Below are 27,058 nucleotides of genomic sequence, written 5' to 3'. Positions count from 1 at the left end.
TGATGGGGGATCGGCGCCAAGGGAGGGATAGCTGAGGGTGGGCAAGAGGATGGCACTTTCAGGAGTTCACTGACTGCGTTGGTCGGACCCGTGAGCGACAGAAGCGGAGCGATTACCTCAGTTAGTTCTCTGCTAAACGGGAAGTAAACTTTGGAGCTGGATGGCCTGACGAAAATGGATATGCCCTCGAGGGGGTCGTCAGAGTAGTCTATTAAGTAGGTCTCCATTGATTCCCCGAGGGTTACGCCAACTGCCACCATTTTCTAGAGTAACTGTCATAGGAGGGGACCAAAACAGTTGCGCAAAACCTATGGATGGTAGGGTTTCAGTCATCGTCGCGGGGGGTAAGGCAAGCGCGCGTCGAAAAAGAGGGAGCGTAACGGCATGGAGTTGAGGGCTTGCAGGGAAACGGACCTAGTCTATGGAGGTGTGTACTAGTTGTACCTCGGAGGCCCTACCCCGTGTCAAGATGCGGTCACGCCAGGGAAGCGACCATCAGACCTTCTCATTTCCACATTGCAACATTATTGTTGGAAAAATCTTGATTTGTGCGTGTCATCCTTGCGCAGGGGCCATGTTAATCTTCTATGTATCGTTCCGATTTTATCAGATGTCTCCGAAGAGACTCTAATGTGTTAACTCTGGATCTATCAAGCGTTGATATGGATCAAATATTTCGAGGTGCAAACTTATTTTTTGAGTGCAAAACTTGAGGAAAGGTTTGGACCTCAAGATATTTTATCCCTATCAGCGCTTGATAGATCCAAAGTTAAGATGGATCTAGGCTCGTTTCAGCCGTGTGCGACCAAAGAAAATCTAACTAACATCAATGCATTTAGTGCAATCAATCAAATAGGATTAGAAATCGCCATCTACACTGAAATGAATGCATTTAGTGCAAGAAATCAAATAGGATTAGAAATCATCTACATTGAAATCAATGCATCTAGTGAAAGCAATCAAATAGGATTAGAAATTACCATATACATTTAAATCAGTGCATTTTAGTGCAAGAAATCAAATAGGATTAGAAATCATCTACATTGAAATCAATGCATCTAGTGCAAGAAATCAAATATCATTAGAAATCAACATCTACACTAAAATCAATGCATCTAGTGAAAAAAATATTCTTCCCTCTATCCCCCCTCCATCTATATCTATATCTCCTTCTTTGTCTTTTTATCTCAACCCCCCAAACACACATGCTCTCTAACCCCATATCTATCAATTTCTCTATCCCTCCCTCCCTCTCTTCTTCCCTTTGTTCACTTTCCATCTATATCTCTATCTCCCTTTGTCTCTCTATATCACCTCAAAAACATATATTATCTCTCTCCAATCTATCTATCTATCCCTCCCTCCTCCTCTCCCTCTCTCTCTCTTCCCCGCTTCTATCTCTCTTCCCTCCTGTTGTCCTCTCTCCCTCTCTCTCCATCTTCCTTATCACTCCCTCTCTCTCTCCACCTTTCTCTCTCTATTTCTTTTTTCTTAGCTCCCTCTCTCACCCCCTCCAACTCCATCTCTCTTTCCCTCCCTCTATCCACTCTGTCACATCCTCTATCTCTTCCTTTCTCTCCCACCTCCCTCTCTCTCTCTCTCTCTCCAACTATGTTACTATATCCCTCCCTCTCTCCTTTCTCCTTCTCCCCCATTGTTTCCATCTCTCCTTCTTTGTCTCTTTATCTCACCCCCAAACATACACACACACTCTCGATCTCTCCCTTGTCACTCCCTATCTCTCTCCACTTCTCACTCTCTATGTATTTCTTCTCTCCTCCCTCTCTTCCCCTCCAAATCCATCTTCCTATCCCTCCTTCTCTTCTCCTCTCTCTCTCTCTTTGCCCTCCAATCCTCCTCTTCCCCCATCACTCTCCTCCTCTCTCTCAAGTCTTGTTTCTCGTTCTTCCTCTCTCTCCCCTTCTCTCCTACCTCCCTCTCTCTTCCCCCATCACTCTCTCTCTCTCTCTCTCTCTCTCTCTCCCTCTCTCCAATCCTCTCTCCCTCTCTCTCTCTCTCCAACTATGTTACTATATCCCTTCCTCCCTCCTTCTCTCCCCTTCTCTCCCCCTTCTCTCTATTTCTCCTTCTTTGTCTCTTTATCTCACCCCTAAACATACACTCTTTCTTTCCATCTCTCCCTTGTCACTCCCTCTCTCTCTCCACTTCTCACTCTCTATGTCTTTCTTCTTCCCTCCCTTTCTCCCCCTCCAACTCCATCTCTCTATCCCTCCCTCTCTCCTCCTCTCTCACAAGTCCTCTCTCTCATCCTTCCTCTCTCTCCCTTTCTCTCCTACCTTCCTCTTTCTTCCCTCAGCTCTCTCTCTTTCTCTCTACCCTCCAATCATCTTACTATCTCCCTTCTCTCTCTCCACCCTTCATCTTTGTGTCTCCCTGTCCCTCTCTTACCCTTCTCTACCTCTCTCACTCTCCCTCTCTCTCCCTTCATTCCTCCTTTCCCCCTCCTTCAATTTATCTCCATCTCTCCACCTCTATCACTCTATCTCTTTGTTCTTCCCTCCCATATATATCTAGAGATAATATATATCATGATATTTAATGTATATTAAAATATAATAAATTCAATATTGTATTAATCCAAAATTATTAAATTTAATAATATTAATATTATAATATATTAATACAAATATTAGATTTAATCATAATAATATTAATAATATTAATCTTTTAATATTAATATTAGAGTTAATAATATTTTTTTTTATGGTATTAATAATAATTTGGCCCATGGTATTTGGTCCATGGGCTTAACCTAAATAAAACATTTTTTTAGTGTTAGTAAGTACAAAGAGGTCTATGGAGTAAATATAAAAAGAGGTTTTTTTTATTTACCATACTTTTGGTTTATTTCTATTTTTATTTATTTATCATATCTTTTTTATTTAGCATGGCATTTGGCCCATATGCTTGGTATATAATTAGATGTTGATTTCTAATCCTATTTGATATATTTTTATTTATTTACCATACCTCTCTTTTGAGTGTTCCTAAACCTCTTTATATTTTAAATTTATATTGTATTTATACATAATAACAATTAGATTGATTTTTAAATAGGGACATTAGATTAAAAATTTTAAATGTTAAATGTTAAACAATACGTTTAAGTTTACATTTACATTTACATATATGTTTACATGTTTATGTTTTTACTTGAGATCTACCCCATACTAGGTTGTAGAGAGCCTCTCAACACAATAAAACAAGAATTTAACCTAAACGACCTTAACATTCACTGTAATCACAATCAATTCATGGCCACATGCTTAACTTACGCATAACAAGCCACCAATATTTCCAACAATATAGAGCCATTAATACACCCTAAGGACAGTCTTCGGAGAAGGGCTCACATGTTCAACCCGTGTACTTAATTTTTCAAGTGAACAATTTTCGATTAATAGGAAATGGGTTGATGTGTTTGTACATTTTCACAATCATCATCCGTGGCTTATGTCAATGACAGGTGATCCACCATGCGCATAATGGATCCAAGATTTGAATTTTCCCACCAAATTTTAATATTTTCAATTTTCCATCCACTCTATTTTGAATTTGGCCGTGTATATTCAAGTCTGGTAGTGTTGGCTATCGTGAAATTTATGTCATCGAGGTCGTTTTCCAGTCCACTCAGCTGAAGGATCTCTGGAATGTGGTGTGTAAGATTCTCCCTAGGAATCCGTATTTTTAAATCATGGCGTCGACGTTGTCGTATGCGGACGAAGTTTCTCTCAGAAGCGAATTTCAACGTTGTGTTGGGAGGTCCATTTTGTTTGTTACAGACGTGTGGAGGTTTGCCGTTACACCAAAACCTGCAGGTGTTGGTAAACATTACAAGCCAGTAACTAGGATCCCCAGGGTGGAAATTACGGATTCTATAGAGGTGCGGTGATTCTTCCAACACCCCCCCTCAAACGCAACTTGGGGGAACCGAACCTGGGTCCAAGCTCTGATACCATGTGAGATTTTTTAGATACACAGATCTAGATCTGCAAAACAATAAACAAGCTTGCAAGAGAAGGAAGGAAGCGAGCAAGAATTAAGAAAAGAAAAAATTGATTCTACAATATTAGTTTTAGAATAAATACATAAAAGAAACTAAGTTAAGCTTAGTTGTACATGCAATAACTAAATCTAACTAAAGCTAAGTGTGCTTTATCTTATGTTAATGTGTACATGTGCCACATGCAAGCAATAAGTTAACTGGAGCTAATCTAGGTGCATGTACATCAACACATCTAGTCTAAGTGCATGTACACCAACATCCCCCCTTAAGCATAACTTAGGTGAGTGTGATGCAAAATGAATGAGTCCCGACAACACGGCCATTTTAGGTACCCATATACAATGCATAAAAAGGAGGAAAGAGGGAAAACCCAGTGGGAAGAAAACCCCCCCTCAAAATATAATGCAAAAGTAGAGAAAAGACAACTGCTAGGCAGTCGTGTCCTTCACCCCGAGACGATCTCGCAGGAATCGAAACTTCTGCTCAGTGAAAGTCTTAGTGAAGATGTCAGCAATCTTCTCGGAACTAGGACAGTACTGAAGATCGATGATCCCATCATGAATGAGTTCTCTAATGAAGTGCATGTGGATCTCGATGTGTTTGGTACACTGCCGCTGCACTGGATCTCTGCAAAACTTTAGCGTACTTTGGTTATCGCACCAGATGACAGTTGGATGATGGACACTAATCCCAAGCTCAGATAGGAAATGTTGTAGCCAAATTGCCTGAATAGTGGCATTGACTGCTCCTCTATACTCGGCCTCTGCTGATGATAAAACAATGGCAGCCTGCTTCTTACTTGACCAACAAATTGGGCCGGATCCCAAACTAACTACATAACCGGAAGTAGACTTGCGATCATTGGTGTTGCCAGCCCAGTCTGAATTTGTGAACCCGATGAGATTCAAAGAATAATTGGCTGCATAATGAATCCCATAGGTGATTGTCCCCTGGACATATCGAAGGATGCGCTTTGCAGCATTCCAGTGTAACTCATGTGGCTCCTGCATGTATCTGGAAACTGCTCCGACAGCATAGGAGAGATCAGGACGGGAGTGAGTGAGATAAAGAAGACTTCCTACAAGCTGGTGATACAATGTGCAATCAACCAATGGTGTGTCTTTGCCATTCTCAAGCTTTATCCCTGATAAGAAAGGTGTGGCTGCCGGCTTGCAGTCACTCATGTGAAATCGTGCCAAAAGATCTCTGGCATATTTTGGTTGAGAAATGGTAATGCCAGAATCATGCTGATGGATCTCTAGTCCAAGGAAGAAATTTAGCAAGCCCATGTCTGTCATAGAAAACCGCTTATGCAATGCAGTTTTGATGTTAGTAATGATAGAAATTGAACTACCTGTTATCAAAAGATCATCTACGTAGAGTACTATGATCAAAAAGGAGTCAATTTTCTTCAGAAAATAAACATTGGAATCAAATTTGCAGCGTACAAAATTTTGAGATAACAAATAAGAATCCATCTTTGCATACCATGCTCTAGGTGCCTGCTTGAGGCTATAGAGAGACTTCTTTAGTTTGCATACCAGAGATGAATTCTGCATGTATCCCGGTGGCTGCTCCATGTAGATTTCCTCCTCGAGATCACCATGAAGGAAGGAATTCTTCACATCCATATGATGCACCTCCCATCCTCTTGTTGCTGCAATGGAGAGAGCTAGCCGAATGGAATCCATTTTTTCCACTGGAGCAAAACTCTCATCATAGTCAACACCATGTACTTGCTGAAAACCTTTTGCTACCAATCGTGCCTTATATCGACTAACTTGGCCATTTGATGCTTTCTTGGTCCAGTAAACCCACTTGCATCTCACAAGTTTGCGATTGAAGGTAGCGGAACCAAATCCCAAGTCTGGTTCTCAATGAGAGAGTTATATTCCTCATCCATGGCGGCTTCCCATTCAGGATGCCCATTTGCTTCTGCATAAGTTTGTGGATCAGATCCATGCATCATATAAGCATGCATGGGCATGGATGGCTCCATAGCTAAGAGTGCTTGAGGATCTTCCTCAAACAGAGGGATAGAGGCAGGATCATCAAGGATATCACTCATGCTGCACCATTTTTGTGTTGAAGGTAGTCGAGAATCTTCCGAACTACATGCAGAAGTATGATCTCGATGTTCAACAACTAGTGGTCTAACATGGGTCACAAGAAAAGACTCATCTTCATCAGAATGCTGGTCTGAAGTTTCATCTGCATACTCATCAATGAGTGGTGATGAAAATTTGGTAACAAGTTCATCTACTGGTGCATGCGAAATATCTTCGTCAAACTTTACACTCCTTTCAATAAAGAGCTCTTCAGTGTGGATATCAAGCAATCTATACCCTTTGACTTCATCAGAATATCCAACAAACATGCACGCTTTGCTTTGAGGCTCCAAAGCCTTTCTCTTCTCTGGAGGAATGCGGGCCCATGCTCGAGATCCAAAAATGTGGAAATGACTAACTTCAGGTTGCATGCCAGTCCAAGCCTCAAAAGGTGTTTTTCCAGTAACATATTTATGAGGAGATCTGTTCTAGATGTATGAGGCACAATTAATAGCTTCGGCCCACAATTTCGATGGAAGAGATCTTGCATGCAACATGAAATTAGCCATCTCTTTCAAAGATCGATTTTTCCTTTCAGCCACGCCATTTTGCTGTGGAGTGTAAGGAACTGTATGCTGCAACTGTATGCCTACTTCATCACAAAGATTCTTGATATCTTTGTTGACATATTCCGTCCCATTATCTGTGCGGAGTATTTTGATGCGTTTTCCAGACTGATTTTCTGCATGCGCTTTGAAAATCTTTAGATGTTGAAAAACTTCAGACTTGAGTTTCAAGAAGTAAACCCAAGTGAATCTCGTGTAATCATCTATAAATGACAACACATATCTTTCTTTGCTCATTGAAAGCACCGGAAATGGACCCATGAGATCATTGTGTAGAAGTTCCAAAGGTGAAGAGGCTCTCCATGCATGCCCCTTCTCGAATTTTTCTTGTGGATGCTTTCCAAGAGCACATCCATTACAAACACCATATGAAAATTCAATGGTTGGCAATCCTTTGACCATCCCTTGCTTACTAAGCTGTTGCATATATCTGAAATTCAAGTGCCCAAATCTCTCGTGCAAAATCCTACTTTCTTCATTTGCATGCGTAAGTAGAAAAATAGAATCTGATTGAGGAACAAAATCAGAAAATGTATATAGACGAGATTGATCATTTACCTTGTCAGATGCAATCTTCAAATTGGTTTGCATGTCATAAATGCTCACGGAATCTGGGGTAAATTCCACTTTCCTTCCGCTGCTTGTGTGTGTCATCCGATACACTGAGAGAAGATTCACAGAAAGCCTTGGAATATGCAAGACATTTTCAAAACTTCCATCTTCGAATTGCACTCTTCCTTGTCCAGTTGTTGCAACTGCAGAATTATCCCCCATGAGAATGGGAGGACCTGAGTATGCATGTAGTGAAGAAAAGGATTCCTTTGAAGAAGCCATATGATGTGAAGCTCCTGAATCGATGATCCATTCTTGTGGTGCAGAATGAAGAGCAATCAAGGCATGCCCATTACCTCTTGGATCTGGTGCTTTTTCTCCAGACTTCTTCTTAGCATTCTCAGGAATGTGGTCTCCAAGATTGTGTTGCTGGAGTGTCTACGCCATAAGATCTATAGTCTTCTTCATGCATGCAGATTCAGGATGAAAACCACGGTGGCAATAATTTCACATTGATTGCCCTTTCGTTCCTTTCCTTTCCTTTGAGCCAGATGATCCATCAGGGGGTTTGGGATTTGCCTTTCCTTTTGCATGCACAGTAAGTGCATGCGCTTTGGAATTTTTAAGTGTGCCCATTTTGATGAGCTTATCTTGCTCATGCATCAAAGACTGAATAAAAGAATCCAGTGAGGGCATCTTCCAAGTTGCACCAGTTGCAGATCTGACTGTGTGGAATGTAGAGATGAATACTGCATACACTGGACCAAGTTTTGATAAAATGGAAAGAATCAACTGATTTTCTTGCTTGGATTTGTCGATCCCGCATCCTTTCAGCTGAAGCAACAAGGCTTTATACCTTGTGAAAAAATCTTGAATGTTCTCAAAGTTTCTCGGATCTAATGAGTTTAACTCATTTTCGAGAATGTGACCTTGCATTTCATCCTGTTTTCCAAACAATCCTTCCAATTTTTTCCATACTTCATTTGGAGTTGAACATGATTCAACATGAAATAGCAGTTCTAGAGAAATAGATAAACATAGGATGCCGAAGGCCTCGTCCATGCGATTGAAATATCTTGTTTTCTCCATTGCCGATGTTGGTTCAACTTTCGTTTCCATGGTTATTCGAAATAAGCCTCTACTTCTGAGATGAAGTTGAATCTTTGGCTTCCATTCGAAATAATTATATGGAGTGAGAATTGCCGATTGTGGAAACTCCAATTTAGATTCCATTCTTTGTTGTTGCTTCAATCTTCTGAACCTGCAAATAAAATTGCTTGTGCACTGATTACAAATCCCTGTGCTCTGATACCATGTGGAGGTTTGTCGTTACACCAAAACCCGCAGGTGTTGGTAAACATTACAAGCCAGTAACTAGGATCCCCAGGGTGGAAATTACGAATTCTATAGAGGTGCGGTGATTATTCCAACAAGACGTCTGCGATACTGACTATGTTTCGATGCATTTCATGGATCCAGGTTCAGTTGAAGAAATCAAAGAATTCGTGAAAATTTCAGCCGATATTGAAACGGTGAGCTTAGATCTGAGAACGGTGGACCATGTATTGTACTTCAACGTACATTTCAGTGTACCGTCCAATCTTACACATGTGAGTTGTGACATAAGCATTTCAGAAATTGGTAGATTTTCCCTGTTATAAGCCCTCTGAGGAATTTGGGGTAACCAAAGAGTATTTCATGGAACACTCTAACAAATTTGGCCTATTTGATGATGGAAGCTTGAGGTTTCAGAAGAAAATATTAGAGAAATCTGGGCTTGGAGAATGCACGTACTTTCTGGAAGCTATTTTGGCTTCCCCACCTCGGCTCACAATGAAGGAAGCTCGTGCAGAAGCAGAGATGGTGATGTTTGGAGCCCTGGATGAGGTCTTTGAGAAATGTAAAATCAGGCCAAAGGATATTAGTATCCTAGTTGTGAACTGCAGCTTGTTTAATTCAACTCCATCTCTTTCTGCCATGATTGTCAACCATTACAAGATGAGAGAAAACATTATGAGCTTCAACGTGGGAGGAATGGGGTGCAGTGCAGGGATCATAGCAGTAGATGTGGCCAAAGACATGTTGAAATTGCATGGGAGTTCATATGCACTAGTTGTGAGCACTGAAAAAATTACATTAAATTGGTACCATGGCACCAACAGATCAATGCTCCTACCCAATTGCTTGTTTCGTTGGGGTGCAACTATTCTTCTATCCAACAAGAGGAAAGATAGAAGAAGAGCAAAATACGAGTTGTTCCACATGGTTAGAACTCATACAGGATCAGATGACAAAAGTTACAAGTGTGTTTTTCAAGAGGAGGATGGTGACAACAAAAAGGGCCTCACCCTATCCAAAGAACTCATGGAAGTTGCGGACCATGCACTCAAAGCGATGAGAATAACATGAAACCCTACATCCTTGACTTCAAATTGGCAACTCAGCATCTCTGTATGCACGTTGGAGGCCGAGTTGTGCTTGATGCACTGTAGAAGAATTTATCTTTTAGCGACATCAACATGGAGCCTTCTCAGATGACTCTTCACAGGTTTGGAAATACATCCAGCAGTACGCTTTGGTATGAACTTGCATGCCTTGAAGCTAAGGAGAGAATCAAGAAAGGCGACATAAAATGGTAGGTAGCTTTTGGCTCAGGATTAAAGTGCAATAGTTCGATTTGGAAAGCTATGAGGACTGTCAAAATTCCCTGGAAAAGTCTGTGTTTAGACTCTTTTGATCGCTATCTAATAGCAATCCCATATTTCTAGAAGATCAGAAATTGAAAGTAAGACAATAAATCTTATTGAAAATTGATTTAACATTTTTGTAATTTTCCCATCGATCTTTGGTTGTGTATTTCCAATAATAAAGCTTGATGAGCAAATTTGTTCCAACCAAGTTATAGAAAGACACTTTGTTGACTTGTAAAGAACCCTAAACAATTGGGCAATATTTGTAATTTGCTTATTCGTAATTCGTAATACACTGCTCAAGGTATATTTTTATTTCTTAATATTTAAATGAGTAACGTATAAGTTATACAACTTCATTGTGAAGTAATCCAATATCAAATTACGAGAAGTTATGATTTATTTCCAAATTTTGATTAGTTTTGGATAATTTTGTGAGCTTGGTTTGTTATTTCTTTATAATATATTAGTTAGATTTATTGAAGTTTATATTTATTAAATTTTAAGTTTGATTGGTTTTGGATAATTTTGCTAGGTTGGTTTGTTATTTCTTTATAATTAATTATTTAGATGGATTGAAGTTTATATTTATTAAATTTTAAGTTTGATTGGTTTTGGATAATTCTGTTAGGTTGGTTTGTTATTTCTTTATAATAAATTAGTTAGATTTATTAAGTGTGAAGTTTTTATATATTAAATTTTGAATTTAGATTTATTTTAAATTTAAATTTATCCTTTAAATAAAGATTTACACAAGGGTTTGGTCGAGATTTAATTGTGTTGATAAATTTTGAGTTAAAATAGATTTAGGTTGATTTGCTGACAATTTTAAATGGATTTGATACTTTAAATGAATTTGATATTTTAAATTAGAAAGTACTATTAAGAAGATCACTTAAAAAAATATGAAAATGAAGATGAATAGTATAGTGTTAAAGTTATTGTACAAATTAAAGTTACCATTCATCTTAATTTATACTTACCACAAGCTTAAATCAAAATTAACATTATTTCAAACTACAATATCTAGGTATAATTGTATAGAACCATTGATCTCTTTCTTGTAAGGTTGGAGCTTTTTCAATGAACTACCACCCTTTAAAGAATTAGGAAAGAGACTTGAATGTAAATATGGTAGTCCTAAGAGAGGCATCAATTAGACAAAAAAATGTTTTGTTGGATTCTTTGATTAGCTCCATTCTAAATTAAGAAATATGTTTGATGGGTCTTTCAATTGCTTCTTAATTACTTAGTGGATAGTTGAGAAGTTGTACATTTAATTGTCAATATGATATTCATATGGAACTTGTGAATTGTCATGCATTGTATATCCAAACACAAATTGTTAAGCATTGATTAGGTTGTAATACTAATTAAGTATGATAGAGTTGGATGTTAATGCTCTTTCTCATTTCACCAAACCACACTTGCAAGAAATGAAAGGCTCACACTTGTAGGAATTTAAATATCACACTCCACTCTTGTAGGAATTGAAATGTCACACTTCACACTAGCAGGAATTGAAAGACTACTACAACACTCCTACAAAAATGTATATCACTTTTTGTTAGATAGGTAATCACATAGACAAGAAAGTAAATCACTATGCCGAAAAGAAAACACACAGGAAGGAAAGTAAATCACTCTTGTTGGAAAGTGAACACACAAACAATAAATTAAATGGGTGTCTGGACCAAGTTAACTACTCATTCCTAAACTATGCAATAGAAATGCTCATAAATTGATGAGATAGTAGCAAATTGTGATAAAGAAATCCTAACTCACAAGCTAAATTAAGAGTAATACCATAAAATTGGAAAGAGAATGAATCATTGTTTGATTCAATCAACACATAGCATTAGAAATCATAGTAAATCAAGGTGAATGCATGAAGCTTATTTACACTTTTTGCAAGCACACGGGTTGGGAGGGGGGAAAATCAGCTCATTTGATCAATATTTTAGTCCCCAATTGAGCTATTTGATGGTTTTAAAATAAATACTCTGTAGTTTCATGATCCGGATTATCCACAGTTTCTAGTTCATTCTGCCAACGTTTCAAACCCCAAAGGGGGTCCATCATCAGGACAAATCAGAAAGAATATGAATGAAAAATTATTGAGAGAAGAGAGCCTTGCGACCTGGATATAAATAAACCAAGAACCCTAATTTTATAAAGGCCGACACATGATTCCTGATTTTTATTAATTATTATTTTATTTATTATTTATTATTTTCCTTTATAATAATTACATAATTTTTTTTTTTAATTCTATCTATAAAGGTTTTATAAAAATTTTAATTAATTATTTAATTATTCCTTATTAGTCTTAATTGATTAATTCTTTTTTCTTTAATTAATTAATTTACATTAAATTATTTTAACCTTCCTTTAATTAATTAATTGTTGATTAATCAATTAATTAATTGATTAATTAATTAATTAATTAACTAATTAATTAACTCATCAAATTAATTAATTTATTAATTTTTAATCTTTTATTTTTATTCGATTAATAAATTGATTAATTAATAAATTTGTTTTCAATTAATAAAATAAATTTGTTTTTAATCAATTAATAAGTCCCCATTAAATTTAATTAAAATCCAATTAAAATTAATTAGTAATACTAAAGCTCTAATTCTTATTTCTTTTAAAAAAAATATTTTATTTAAAATTTTTATTCCAATTGAGTTTTTATTTGATTAGAATTATTATTTCATTTATTTTTTTTGATTAAAATTTTTTTATTTTAATTTCTCTCTATAATTAATAGATTAAATCAAATTAATTTATTAATTTATATTGTTTAATTGATTTTGATTTTTGAATTTAATTAAAATCAATAAATTCATGCTACATCCTAATGTTTTAATTTAATATAATTCTAAATTTTCTATTTCATTAATATTTATTCGATTAAAATCTTAATTACATCTTATCCTTGTTAATTAAATTTTTATAATCAAAGATTTTTTTTTTTTGAAAGGGTATGATTAATTTCAAATTTTATTTTATTTAAGAATTAAATTAATTAGATTAATTTGTTTTAATTGTTTTAAATTAAACTTCTGGAATGAAAGACCCCTTATTTCCGATCTTATGCTTCCAAGGGTCCGGGGGGGGGCTTTATTTGTTTGATCAGAGGAAGCCAATTTCCACTGATTTCACTCCCATTGTCCCTGTTGAGGTTCTGAGGAAATTTCATAATTTCAATGGCCTCTCTGATTTTTCTTTTATGATAGTTGTCCTCTCTTGCAATTACCTTGGCGTCTTCCAAACACACATGATGTTTGGTCTTGGACGAGTGCTCTGCAAGGGCCGATGTGCGGGATCTTTCATTCTTTATGTCAGCGGCATGCTCTTTAAGTCTTATTTTCAGAGGCCGACCTGTTTCCCCAATATAATTCTTGCCACATGAGCAATCGATCTTGTACACTCCCTTGAGTTGTTGTCGATCAATGTTATCCTTAACCGACCTCATCATTTGCCTTATCGTTCCACATGTTGTAAATTGAGTGTCTATGTTATTCTTCCTTAAAAATTTTGCAATCTTATCTGTAATCCCTTGGATGAATGGAAGGTAAACTTTCCCTTGATATTCTTTCTTGTCTCCAGGGGGATGCTCAGAGAAGGCCCTATCCTGAGCCCTTCTTATAGCTTTCTTGATACTCCACTCCTTGTATCCAATGTTTTTGAAGATAGAGGTTAAGTGTTCAATCTCATCCTTTATGTGATCAGGGTCAGAAATCCTAAAAGCCCTCACAACTAGGGTGTTTAAGGCGTCGGATATATGGGAGGGATGATGGTAAGAGTCAGCATGAAGATAGCTATCAGTATGAGTTTTCTTCCTGTAGACCTGGTGTCCCAAAGTATCATCCTCTTTTCTACTGATCAGAACATCTAGAAAGGGGATCTTACCATTCTCCTCAAGCTCCATCGTAAATTTGATTTCGGAAGATATAGAGTTAAGGTGATTGAAGAACTTCTCAAGCTCTGCCTTACCATGAGTCCAATTCAGGTTGGTGTCATCGACAAATCTTTTCCACCATGCTAGCTTCAAGTGGAATGAGCCAAGGGCTTTTCTTTCAAAGTACTCCATGTATAGGTTGGCGACAATAGGTGAGAGCGGGGAACCCATGGCGACTCCAAAAATTTGTTCATAATAGTGATCTTGGAAACTGAAAAAAGTGGACCGCAAACAGATTTCTGCAATCTTCGCTGTTTCAGGATTGGTGGCCATCTTTATAACATGAACAGCTTCATCAAGAGGAATCTTTGTAAACAAAGATACGACATCGAAGCTTACAAGAATATCATCTTTATGCACCCTTTTATTCTTAATAATCTTTACAAAATCACTTGAGTCTTTTATAAAAGAGTCAGTGTTACCAACCAAAGGTTTTAGGATCTTAGCTACATACTTGGCTAATTCATAGGTAGGGGAACCAATGTTGTTAACAATTGGTCTAAGGGGGACCCCTTCCTTAATTAATAACAACTAGAATTACATCAGTACTTATTGAAAATAGCAACAAGAAATGCTAAAAATAGCATTGCTATAAATAACAGTTTGGGCACCAGTGCTGGATTGGGCAACAGGGAATGAAAAATGGAAGTGCTAAAAATAACATTCTATTTTTAGCAGTTTAGGAAGGATTCCTATTTTAGTCGATCCCTGGACTAAAAATGGGAAGTAAAATTCGAATTTGATATTAATAGCAATTTGTAAATTAATTAATTGATTCATCTTGAGTTAATTAGTTAAGGAAAATCAAACTTGAAGTCCATGCGAGGACATGCAACAATTTATCTATTAATTGAGGAATTTATCCATCAGTTAAAGAGATAAGGATGAGTTCTAATTTGAGTAGTAATTAATTGGCTCAGTTAACTGAGTTAAGTCCAATTAGATTAATTTAACAAGTTGTTAAATTAATGAGAGTTCAGTTAGTTAATGCTTGCATTAATGTAACTACTGTATTTCAGCTAACTGAGTATTCACTCATGGATAACTCATGCATGTCAGTTCAGACAAAGACCCAGTTGAGATCAAAGAAGGGACAATGTAGTATCAGTTGGATGAATATTTTTCCTATAAAGGAAGCTCATCCATGATGAGGATTTATCTCCTTCAGGATTGCGTAGTTGGATCAGAGGTTAGTGAGTGTGTGAAGAGACCAATTCACACAAGTGGCTGCACTAGACCCCAATCAAAATTGCGCAAAGAAATAGGAGGCTTGGAGGGCAGACCAGAGGTTGGATAGAGGCCTTTGACTATTTATGAGCAGCAGAGGTATTGCAGAGAGAGAAGGATAGATTTTGAGCTGATTCTTTTTGTAATACTGGCTATATTTCCACTTGTATGATAATACAGAGTTGGGGTTTTAGGCTGAGGCTTTCCCTGGGTAAATTATTCTCTGTTATGTGTGATTGATTCCTTCTTATCAGTTATATGTGTTCTTATTGATGTTGCTCATATATGTTTAAGCTTCCGCAAAGTTTATGGTAGAAGTAGATCTAGTATTATTCTTTAGGACTTGCATATATCAGGAGATCTACAGTGAAATTTCTAAAGTACTCTCTTCATTTACTTATGCATTCCAATGGCTTGAGTAAAGAAAGGTATTATACAATGCTTTAATCTCTCAATTTGATCATGACATCAAGGGAAAAACACGAGAATATATGATTTTCAAGGTGTTCTCCCTTCATTACAACAACATAGTCAAAATATGGAAAACTTGGGCATCTGTTGATTCACTCAACCACTGCAACAAGAAAGAAGGTTGGGTCAAATTGGTTACAGTTAAGCTCTCCATGTTAGATGGCCAACTACCCTTTTCATTTTCTCCATTGGGTAATCAAGTGGTTGATCCCAGGTATTACCAATCCAATTATGGTTGAGGAGAAACAGAAGTATATAGGATTGAGATATGGTCGAAGGGAGTTTGGAGAATGATCCAAAAGGATTGAGGCACATTAACCATATGAGGATGAGATGTCACCACCTTGCGACAACCGACGAATCTACATCCCTAGAGACCTGTATAACTCTCATTGGTGTTTTCCAATGCATGGAAATTTTGAATACTTGTGGAATAAGTACCCTTGTACATTTTGTGATGCATTTGACCATTGCGTGGTTGTATGTGAGAAATGTATGTTAATGGTTAAAATAATGAACAAACTTTTAGGCATCAAACATAATGACTCTCCTTCGCACGAGAGAACTTCTATGTCAGCAAACAAGAGGAAGTTCTTATGTGCTCATTGCAAGGTGTAGGGACATGACACTAAACAGTGTTGGAAGTTACATCCAGAGCTTCATTCAAAGAAAGGTAAAGAGATTATGCTACATAATGCAAGGGAAACAAGAGGTGGCAAAGAGGACTCGTAGCAATCCTAAGCGAGCTTCAAGAGATGTAAGTAGAGAACCCATAAACCTAGGGGAGGCAAAGTTTCGGTAGACTTATTGTAAAGTTGTTTTGTAAAACTTGTAATTACTTGTTTTCATTACCTGTTTAGGTACTTTTGTAAAGTGAACAATCATTGCCATTTTGTTCAAAAAGTAGACGTTTTTCATGATGTGTGTATTAGCTCGTTATAGTCCACATATTTAAGGACTTTTGTGAATGTACAAGATTGCTGTTCAAAGTTGTCTACAAGTTTGTCATATGTTCACTGATACAAGCATTCGATTTGAAACTTGTGTGAATAGAGTCTTTGTTTTCAAGATTGTATAAGATGACTATGTATTGTAGGCAAGGTCAATCATATCATGGAAAATTTTGCAGTAGTGTACTTCTTTTGTACAAGCTTAGCTTGAAGACGTTAAAGCACGTGTATTTTTCTTCTGAATTCTAAGATGGAGTCAAGTTTGTATTCAACATTTTAACTTCAAGATGAAGTGTTTCTTTGAGTTTTGTAAAGATGAGATTAAAGAGAATGTTCAAATTCCACTCATTTGTATTTTGTTCCTACAACAATGATAAGAATGTTGGCTCAATTCTTTCCAGGAAAATAGATCTTTGCAAAGAAGAAAGGTGAAGTGCCTTGATTGGGGCTTGAAGGGGACCAATTTTTCATTTTACATTTTGGATTTATTTTTTCGATGTTTTTGAGTTCCAACCTCTTTATATTGACTAAGGAAGTAAATATCTGGAGTCAAAAATTTCCTAGTGGGAAGGCGTGATTAGGTGATCAATTTTAAGCTCAAAAATGAAAGTGCCCATAAATTCTTGAAACTAATGCCAAATCGAACTGCTCATCGTTCTGAATCCAACAATGTTTGTTTCACCTCAATTTGACACAATATGCTCAAGTTATTGCGTGTTCACTGTTTGGCGAAACAACTAAAATTTGAGCTAGGCGGCTGACTCAGATTCTGTACTGCTGAGTTAGCAGAGTGACTATGCAGGGTACGACCCAATGATAGGTTGAAACTTGGCAGGTTTTGGTTCATTGGTTGATGGTCGAATTTGATTGGTTCATACTGTGGTTTATGTGGACCAATGAAGTGGTGCCACGTGGCCCAGTCATGGGCTACCACGTGGCACCCGATTAGAGGTAAAAAATTTGTTATGGTCAAACGGTCCTCCAAGAGAGTCGAACACAAGACCTCCAAACTAGCAGCACAATGCCCTATCACAGTGCCAAAAGTGTTTCTTAATAGTTATAGTCGAAAAACTATATATAAAATTTATGAAGTTTGATGTTGGGGGGTGGGGCCGGGGGTAAGCCCTGGCCCCCGGTCACCTTACCACCCACAGAACCACAGACGAAGAGGATTCAAGGGCTAAGGCATAGTCATATCCCAAGATTCTGTGAACCACCATGTGCCCACAACAACAGAGGCTAGGCGTAGGTGCTACGAAGTGGGGGCTAGCCCTGGGGTCATATGCTGCCCATAAGACCACGCACCAAGCAGAACGGGGGATCTGATGATTAGGGCAGGTTGTTGGCTCGGACCTTGGCCCCGTGGGGTACCACATGACCACATGGCCGATATTTAATGGCTTAACCGGTAGGGGCGGGTGTTCAGTCCCAACACTCAGTCCTATGTGGCCCATATGACCACAATTTTTGGACATATGGGGTCATTGGTGAATTTAATCATCCAACAGAATGCACCAGCAAAGGGCTAATTTATTGCTCAATTAGAAAATTTTAAGGCAGATTTGTAGGACCGTTAGACAAAAGGTCAAATTTGTAGGATGATTAACAATCAAGTTCATGAGAGAACTTGTGGGCGCATAGCTTTTGGATTTTTTGACCAAATTGAGCTAAGAAGGAGTGCACTTAGGGGCTTTTGGATGTTCTAAATCCATTGATGACCTGTAATTTCTGATTTGAACACATTTACATATTCTTTTTGTAGGTTTGAGACTAAAGGTGTATGGACCAGTTAGGACTTGGAAGCAGTTCTGGAAGGTATCTAGGCATGGAGAAGATCTTATAGGGGTATTCTCATCTTCATAAGTCTACTACAACAACTGTAACTTGCAGGGTTCAGCTCAGGTTTAACTTTTCTCAACATGAAGTTTTGTTTATGTGCTTCAATGTGGAATTGAAGTGTTCACATATTATTTTTAACTCATTTCAGTTAGAGTATTTCATCTTTGTAGGAGATGCTTTATGTTGTTGTTGTTTGTGAGAGATGTTTGTAGGAGAACATTACCTTGTAGGGGTAATAGCTACATGTTTACCTACAACAAACATTTATGTACTTCATTTGATACCGAATATATGAGTGGTCTAGTCATGTTGATAGGCCTAGAGATGTAGCCTAGTTGGGGCGAACTCCGTCAACAAACTTCTTGATATGCTCTTCATTATGCCTGCATGGATTATCTGTTGTTATGTTCATTATGTTAAGTTACATATGAATACTAATTCATGACTTGAAGAGACATTGGAAAAACTTGTTGTTACAAGACCCATTTTTTCCTTGCAAAGTGTCAACACGGTGCTAATTTTTTTTTTTTTTTTTTTTTTTTGGAAAAAGAGGAAGAAATCAACTAATCCAATTTTAGATCATTTGTCTACCATATTATTGAGACTCCTTAATAGATAGAAGGGAGGATTCAAGGCGCTCTTCCCTGTAAAATGCATAAGAAGTGTAAAATGGTATTGATATATTCTCCCAAACCTACCCTCTTAGGTAAAATACCTCTGAATTTCTTGCAAAAGCTTGTTGTGATGTTCAAGTAAATACTCCTTAGGAACAATGGATCCATACCCTTTATCTCTATACCCAGGCTTCAAAAAATATTTATAATTGGAAATATCAAGAGGCATGCCATTGAACCATTGCTCTCCCTAAAGGGGAATATCTTTTGCAACTAGTATTATGACATCTAAAACTAGAAAGGTGATCTCTCCAATCTTAACCTCCAACCCATTAAAATTCATAGCAAACTCCTTAGTGAGTTGTACATTATACCCTTGAATTTTTTCATAGAATCTGATACATCCAACTTGCTCAAAGGCAACTTTGATAGTTGGGTCTACATTGATGAATGTGAGGTCTTAGGGTTCAAACATGAAAATGACAGCTCCCATACATTGTATCCTTCCCTCTAGAGTTGACATGGTTTTTTGCAACAGAGGGATACTATAAAGTTTCTAAAATGCAATCTCAAAGAAGGTTTATTTTATGCAACAAGTAGGATGGTAATGGTGATAAGGAGCTGCAAAATAGGGTTGTGTAATAATTGAGAATGGGAAACCCTATGAAACAATTCAATCAACACAAATTACCTCTCAAAAACCCCCAAAACAACTATTGTCTACTTGGTCCCAATGGAAAAATTAAAAAAAAAAAACTCAGGTACAACATGAGAAGTGCAACACATGGAAAAAACAAGCTCAATCAATTTTGAGGAATGCAAAGATCAGGTAAGACGCTTCTTTTTACTTGCATGACATGGAAATTTTTCCATATGAAGGTTGTAGACAAGAACTTGGTTGTTTGGCAAGGAAAAAACATAAAAAAACAATGGATAGGTAAAACATAGCGAAAGTGCAAAAAGCGCAAAAAGCATAAAATTTAGGAATCTGTAGGGTTCCTAGGTATTCTTCTGAGCATATGCATGAAATTTGCAAATAATAAAAAACCAAGGTTTCAAACAAGACTAGAATTTGCACTTGGATTGACTATTTGATCCTCGTTTTGAAAGAAATGCAGTGCCTTTGGGTGAGCGTAGTGACTGTTTGCGACCGCAAAAAAGTCCCATGTCTCCTTTGCGCAACGACCTCCAAACACCATTTAGCTTGTTTCTGATAAACAAATGAAGAGCTATGCGATTTTTCTGAAGATAAACCATGCATTCAAACTCCTAAGGTGGCTGAGCATAGATTTGATGGGTGATGATTGCGATTTGAACTTGAAAAATGAAAGCACAACACTGTCCTGTTGATCATTGTACTGATGATGTCATGACTAGTCATGATTCGACATTCTAACTAACTCAAGATACCCTACAAATATGTGCCCATGATGACAAGGCATGACAACATGACCTTGCTCATGATCTCTTGATGTAACTTGACCTTAGACCTACTTAACTTGACCCCTCGGGATATAAAAGACCATTTGTGTGACTCTTCACACACTTTGCAGTGATTACATTGAATAATGAAAATTTTATTCTAAATTGAGACTCATAGCTTGATTTTCTACAAGATCATAGCTAAACCTTTATACATTTGTCAAATAATTTAAAGACAAAGCTTTTTTTTTTACTACTATGACTATAGCATACTAACACATAGGATCTTTAGTAGTTCTTTCCTTTTCTGTTATGTATTAAGTTGCACTTAGTGTTGGCAAGTTTCACTTACCTTGACTTTGATTTACACCTTAATTAGTTGTATTTAGGGAATAAATTAGGTTCTTCATCTCAGTGTATCTTTGTGTCAAGGCCTTTGGGGAAAAATTAGTTTATTTATTTTAGAGTGCCATTGGGGATAAATTCTCAGTTATTGGGGGTTATTGGAGTGACTTAGGTTAAGCGTTATTGGCCTCTGAAATTTGTAGCATTTGTGTCTCAATTTTGTAAGTTTACTTCTCTCGTCCAATTAGAGTTGGTTCGGTATGTATAGAACCCCTTGAATTTTGATTTGTGGCTTGATTATTAATATAATTCCTTACTGTCTAGTCGAAGTTACATTAAGTTCTCAATTCTCTCTCTTTGTTGGGTAATGAACCTGAATTTTGTCAAACTTGATAATCTTATGAGTAATGGTTCATTCGAGTGGTATTTCAGTGATGATTTGATATTTTTTATGGTACGGCTTTCAAGGTCTTCGATATCTCTCTTCATCTTAATTTGTAGGTACAGGTCTCATTAGTCATCGTATTCAGTGTTTATTTGCAACAATTATCAGGCCTCCAAGACAAAGAATGAATAATCAGAGAGGTGGTGGCAATAATGTTGGGTTTAAAAGGGTCTGCCCTTTTTCCTATGATATTGTTGCCACTGCGTTTGATGCAGTTCCCCTGGAGGTATGGAAGGAGATTATGGCGGTGGAAAATAAGGAGGTCGAGGATCATCCTTACTACTTTGACTCAGAATTGGTGGGGGATGATGCAAAATGGCTTTTTGCTCCTAGTAGATTCAGGAAGAGGAGATTTCATTTTATTAGTTCTTTGGATTTGAATCAGCAAATACCAATTATGTTGTGTCTCATCTTCAACGATAAACAAGTGGAAAACTACAATATTTTCTCCTTGTTAGAAGACATCAAATATATTTTGTGCAACTAGAGGTTCTATCTAGACAATGACAACTCTCGTTTGGCGAGAGTGAAAATTTTCTTAGTGAGCAATTCAATCTCTAGGGGTCTTACTGACCCTCTAGCTCATAGTGTTCAGACCCCTGCTCTGATTTCTTTAGATAATGACTAGTTTCATACATTGAGGTATTTTTGCCTTCCATTTTTGCAGATGTTCACTCGGGTCGTCCTTCTAGGGATATGTGGTTGCTCTCTTCTTTTGCAAGTTCAGTGGTTCTTCTGGGAATATATGGTCGCACTTTTCTTTGACAGGCTCTATTTGTTGTGGAGATGCAATGGTTTTTTGAGGTTCTATGGGTCATGGGGTTGTTGTGGTTTTCGACACATTGACTTGTTTTGGTTTAATGTTAGATGCAATGTGTTTGCTATATGTTTGAAGTGTCAACCATTGGTATGGATGAAGTTTTTGGTACACTGTTAAACAATATTACGCTTCAATTTGCCGGTTGTTGGTATAATTGTGGATTGTTGTTGGTCCACTTCGCTATTGGGAGTATCAAATAGAGAAAATTTTGATTTCTCATATGTTTTCTGTCTGAATCATGTCTAGCGACTTATTTTCTGTTGTGTAACTCCAAAATGGTTTCAGGTGCCTAAACGTACGGTGTCTTGGGGCAATGTTTGATGTTTATGGTTTTAGTTGTGTTAGATAGTTAGTGTGCTTGGAAGTTTGTTTATTTTAGTCAAGTGCTTAATGTAGTTTGCCTTTCTGCTTGTTAAGAAAAGCAATATGGTAAAAAGACAACATGTAATACTCTTTTTTTTTTTTATATGCAATCTAAAATATTAGAAAAAAAAAAAAAGACATTTATTAGAAGGAAACATCAACTCCAACCATGTCAAAACATTTACTTTGCCTTGGATTTTGTCAAAACAAAAACACTCAAGCGTCAGGGAATGGAAAGGAAAGGAAACATCAACTCCAACTCTATCAAAACATTTACTTTGCCTTTTGTCGAAACAAAAACACTCAAAGAGTAACAAAACACCACTGAGACCATTGAATTGCGAAGAGTTTCCTCGTTGGATTTGTTTAGTCGATTTCTACGCAGGTTTTAAGGTTGTATCGATTTGTAACATATCAATTTGTGTAGGGGGAATGTGTATAGAGGTGTCGAAGTAGAGATGTGCGCGGAAAGAAAAACATTCAAAAGAGACATTCGCACCTCCCTTACCCTGCATAACATGGCCCATCTCCGACGCATCAACTTAGGAGTAAAGATGCGTTTAGTTAGACGCCACAAAGTTTTGACCTGCAGCAATTAGAAAACTACCACTTAACAACCGAGATCATACGACTGCACTCTATATGAGGAGGCTTAGGTTTATATGTGGCCCGCAATAATGGGCGTTGTTATGCATATTTAAGATTTGGCCAATTTCGAAAAGAGTCATCCCTTGTTGGCGTTTGCGTTTGTGGACTACAAGAAAATTATAACACCCCCCTTAATTTAGCGGAAGATTTCTTAATTTTAGAGCAAACGAGGCACATGTTCATGACATAACCGGACATGCATCCATGGAGATAAAAAAATGAATTGCTCCATCCATCAACTAAACGGTAATTTAAAGGAGCGCAAAAGCTACGGAAACGGGTAGAGCTTTCGCATTAGCTGCGTTGTTTTCTCCGGTCTTCGAGCATTTAATTATTTTTTATTTTTTTTAAGCATATTTTGTAAATGTTTCGCAGATCATTGTTTATTTCCAAAGTTTCTATGCTGCGGTCTCTTTAGGTTTTTGTTTGTTCTCGATTAACATAACATAGGTCGAGTCGGTTTTCACTTTCTTATAGCATTGCTTTTAAATATGTTTTAATATCAGCATACATCTTTTGCTAGAATGTTCAAAATGTGCTAATTCCACAAACAATTTTGATATCTTACTTCTATTGCCCGTAAACCATTTCAATTCTTATCCCTTTCCTACTCACAACAAAACAAACAAAAAGACAAAGTTATTGTCTGCCTTTATAAGTAGTTAATAATACCTACATTATCTATGAATCCCTGAATAAAGGAGGCAAAATAAAATTTACTTGTTTCCCTTGGTATACCTCTCTTTGAAAACAAATCAGCAATCCAGTTTTGTTTTCTATAGATATGGTCAAATTTTAGTTATTGAAAGGTCATTTCTAGAATTTTGATACAATTCATCCAATTGATTAAAATTGGTGGATTGAAATCGTTTTGTCTCTTGACCCATTCTATTATGCCCTTGGCATCTCCATAGATTTGTATCTGGTTAATCCCTAACCATTTGGCCGCAATCAATACACCCCATAATGCAATGATTTCTGCCCTACTATTGGTTCCTTTTCCTCCCTCCCACTAGAAGTGATAGAATGTATCAGCATTGATGTATATAATTGCTCCACATCCACATGCTCTGCTACCACATGCACCATCAAAGAACCCCACTAGATATGATTGCCATATTTCTCTAAACTTGAAGTTCCTACCACCTTCGCTTCCCTATATCAGCCCAATTTCGTTGAAATAGGCTACTGTCTTATTAATGTCCTCATGCACATCCAATCCTTTTTATCAAAGATGATGGCGTTACGTCTTCTCCATATAGTCCATATGATATATAAAGGTAACATCTTGAATTGTCGGTCTTTGATCGAAATTCTGATACATGATGACAACTTTTGTACAACTCCCTTTGATGCACTTTGAAAATATCCCAACACCCCATTCCAAATTTCCTTTGCGTACGAACACTGAATGAAGAGGTGATTATTGTCCTCCTCACCCTCCCTACACATAATGCAGATTCTCGGTCCCTGAGCACCTCTCCTTAGAAGATTTTTCCATGTCAATATATGGTTATGAATGGCTAACTAGCTAAAACATTTTATTTTAATCGGGATGTTTCATTTCCATATGATCTGTAAAAATAGTGGAATCTTATGTCCCTTCTTCTCACTTGGCACATTCATATATATGTCTTTTACCATCGGAATTCCTTTCTTAAGTGTTCCTACCCAGCCCATCCGATCTTCATTATTGTTTAGTGTGGTCCCAACATTTCTAAGAGTATAAATATAGTCCTCACATTGACTATAGCATTCTAAAGGCAACTCCAACTCCTTTGCCTTATACCACTCTTGAAGATCCAAATGACTAGACCTATAATGAATAATCTAATTAAAATGATAAATCTCTTTGTTTTGGATGTGATTGAGAATACTAACTTGTAACGTGTGATTCATAACCATGCCCATAAGAGCGTCTAAACCCAATTTGATCCTAACTCTATCAACCACCAACCAATGCAAATTTCACATTAAGATTTGTAGAATTTGAAACATGCTTCTCCAGTTACGAGCTCTGTAATAGAGGAATTTCATTCTTTATAGTGGAAACTAGTAGTTCTTTAAGGTATTTGTTTTCTTACAACTGAAAAAAATTGAAGTATTATTGCGGATTGTATAAATTGAAGTGGAAATGAGACACTCACATCTTTGTCATTATGTGGATTATATAAATTGAGGTGGAAATGATACACTCATGTCTTGCCATTCTGTCTAGTTTTCACTTGTGAAAGGGAAGTAGATTTGAGTCTCAAGGATGTGATCCAATGGTTAAGTAGGGAGGTTTGATCCCAATGGTCTTGTAGTTTAATTTTGAATAAGACTATATATGACTATGGAGCTCACACGATTTTTTCAATTGAAATATATCTATATCATTTTTCTAATAGTGAAAGAGAATGTGAAGCCTTTGAATCTTTTGCGATCCTGGTGAAATTTTTTAATCTTTTGAGATCCTGGTGACATTAGGTTCGCATCACATTATTGTCTATAGATTGAAAATAAAATTAATACTATTTATTTGATTTTGTTTCAGATTGCATTTTATTAAGCAGAAGCATAAACAAGTCTGGCTAAGTTCCAATGGGCATTCTTCAAGTACTTTAGGAGTCTCACCACAATAGGTCTGAATTCATTTTGATAGATATTATTTAGGTTTTTTACTTTTGCTAGAGGAAATTATTTCAAGTCAGGTAACTTCTGTGAGATATAATAGGGAATAATTTTATTAAAGATCATGCACAATTCTCTCCAGTTTCTTAGGTATTAGCTTCATCTTGTGTACTCATAAGCTTCAGTGAATTATTTAATTGTTTAGTTTCAGGGATGCAACACTTTGTTCTCCATTTTCTTAGATTTTAGGTTGTTTAGTGTATAGTGGCCATTATAAGTCAGGTTGAATTTTTCGGAGGCAAAATTACATTGCCATTTGAGGGAATATTTGATTCAGGAATCTCATCCTCAATATTTGATTCAGGAAATTTCTCATGATATCACATCTCAATTCGTGATGACAAGGATTATTTAGGTTTTGTCCTACTACTAGAGAAAATTATTTGAAGTAATGTAACCTCTATGAGATACAATATGGAATACTCTTCTGATGGAGCATGCATAATTTTCTCCAATTGATTCAGGTGTCTCATCTTAGGACATGTCAATTTTCTTTGACATAGATTATTTAGGTTTTGTACTGCTCCTAAAGAAATTTTTCCAAAGAAACGTAACTTCTGCATGATATATAATGGGATAGTCTTCCTAAAGGACACACATTATTTTATCTAATTGTCTAGCTTTATTTTGTATCGTGAGAAGTTTGATGAATAATTTAACTATTTAGAAATTTTATTAATGGAATAAGTACAATAGTGCAGAAGAATTGATGGGTGGAAAGTGGGATGTTTGTGATTTGTGGGAGGTGGGATGTTTCTTTACATGTTCCTCTTTCCACACATATCCCATTTCTACACCTCCCCACTACTAGTGAACCACCTTGAACACAACTAAAAGGTATACATGAATATATACACTTCCTTCCCTAATCCTTACATTTTTATTTCAGTGCAGGATTCAATGGTGATCACTAGATTTTTCAATTTATGCATTCATTCATATTATTCCTGGGTGCAGTGATTCCCATTTTTCTCCTAGTATTTTCCCCACTAAAGTTATGTATTCTGACCATTAGGCGTTTCAATGTCATTTACACTGCAGTTTCTTGGTGTTATTCTCATTTCATGTTTCTCCTGCATACATCACTCGTCCACAATACCTAAATTGATATAATTCGGATAAGACTCTTTCATATTCCGAGCGTATTGTGGGCCAGATTAGATGCTCGTGGGGAGTGCAACTTAATACATGAGTTAAGCTTTCAATAGTTTTCTATGATGTTGTGCACCCCAACCAAATTTAAAATGAACGAAAGAATTGTATTAAGAGTATGCTTATATCATCGTGCATGTTCTTGTTCCCTATTAAGAAAACACCTTTCGGAAGGC

The 27,058-nt window shown here is 36.8% G+C and overlaps 1 non-coding gene and 1 pseudogene across 1 annotated transcript; one reads left to right on the top strand and one right to left on the bottom strand.

Moving 5' to 3' along the window:
- Positions 1-384: 384 nt before the first annotated feature.
- Positions 385-10,021, top strand: LOC149238925 (3-ketoacyl-CoA synthase 4 pseudogene; annotated as a pseudogene).
- LOC149238926 (U6 spliceosomal RNA) lies at positions 524-626 on the bottom strand. The gene has a single exon (XR_016246781.1). It is a non-coding gene; the product is annotated as a U6 spliceosomal RNA (small nuclear RNA).
- Positions 10,022-27,058: the final 17,037 nt, after the last annotated feature.

The sequence above is a fragment of the Pinus tabuliformis genome, chromosome 8 (assembly GCF_031772625.1).
Source record: "Pinus tabuliformis cultivar Carrire ecotype Pingquan chromosome 8, CPIR1, whole genome shotgun sequence".
Taxonomy (NCBI): domain Eukaryota; kingdom Viridiplantae; phylum Streptophyta; class Pinopsida; order Pinales; family Pinaceae; genus Pinus; species Pinus tabuliformis.
Note: the sequence above shows the minus strand (reverse complement) of the source record. Positions and strands in the feature narration are given on the sequence as shown.